Raw genomic sequence first — 1,206 nt, 5'->3', positions numbered from 1 at the left:
TTTCTCCACTGCAGAGCCGATTCTAACTTTGGTAGATCATACTACCGTACATTGGAAGGGTGACTGAACTGACCACTAAAACTGTTAACAAGCTCTGTTCTTGTATATTAAGTGTGACGGAGTGTCAGGGGAGGACTGGGCTGGGGGGCAGGAAGGCATTTGCTCCTCCGGGCCAGTGCTAATACGATATGTTGAGCTGAGTGGAGACCTTGGTCATAGTGGGACCGTCAGTCAGTTATACACATGGTGGCCATTAAACATCTACTCCCTGTTCAGACCTTCACCGCCCTGGCAAAGGGAAGATCTTTAGCACTGACTTTCCAGCTCTGAGTCGTCACGTGACCTAATGACGGGAACCACAAAGGGAGCCAATGCTGGAAGGAGAACCATGAAAGGATCACATGGTCATGTTTGCCCCTCAGGCCAGAGATTTCCAGTCCTCCCGTGCAGAGCTGAACGTACCTTTGGTGAACCACTATGGAAGGGTTAAGGAAGGGTTAGGGAACTCGGGGGACAGTGAGGTTGGGTGTTGGGTCTCACACACTGACATTAGAGTCACGCATTCAGCTCATGGGTAATAGCACCGCGTATTAAGTCTCATCACTCAGTCAGCACTGGCTTGCCTCTAGTGAAGATATTTAGGTAGATTCTCGCAAGCCATCAGTTATACACTCCAGGTCATCAGCCGCTGACCATACGGCCTAACAGGACTACCAGTTAAAAGGTGAGCATTTTTCTCGGTGCCTCAGGGGCATTTACAAAATGTTTTTGAAGTTTATTACCCCCCGGGTCCCGCCATAAGTCATAGAACATTTTAGGGACACCTGAAAAGCTTTCATGAATGCTTCTCGTGCTTCTTGTGAACACCAGGGGAAAATTAAAAGTATCAAAACCCTCAAAAATACATAAATAAGACCTTTATAGATCAGACAGTGTCGTATTTCAGGGCAGGAGAGTGGCGATCACACAGAAAACTCTGCGGACGCTTTGTGGGACTTGGTGTGTTTTTGTACTCTTGGAATGTGGATATTTTTGTCACATGCACTGGCAGGCCTTCAGGCTTAGATGCTGGCTGTTTAATGGAAACGTGCCACAGCTGTATAGGGCATTTGGCACTGCTGGGGCCACCATTAATGGTCAATGGACCCCTGACAGCCCCCCCCCCCCCCCCACACCACTTTCAAGACAGATTAGCGAGAAAACGAG

At 48.6% G+C, this 1,206-nt stretch overlaps 1 protein-coding gene across 1 annotated transcript in view; it reads left to right on the top strand.

Moving 5' to 3' along the window:
* Window positions 1-1,206, top strand: part of TCF7L2 (transcription factor 7 like 2) — a 185,678-nt gene that overhangs the window by 77,759 nt on the left and 106,713 nt on the right. The window lies entirely within an intron of this gene.

This window comes from Nanorana parkeri, unplaced genomic scaffold (assembly GCF_000935625.1).
Source record: "Nanorana parkeri isolate BGI_ZX_2015 unplaced genomic scaffold, ASM93562v1 scaffold754, whole genome shotgun sequence".
NCBI classification, from domain to species: Eukaryota; Metazoa; Chordata; class Amphibia; order Anura; family Dicroglossidae; genus Nanorana; species Nanorana parkeri.
The sequence above is the reverse complement of the archived record's forward strand: the minus strand, read 5'-3'. Positions and strand labels throughout refer to the sequence as shown.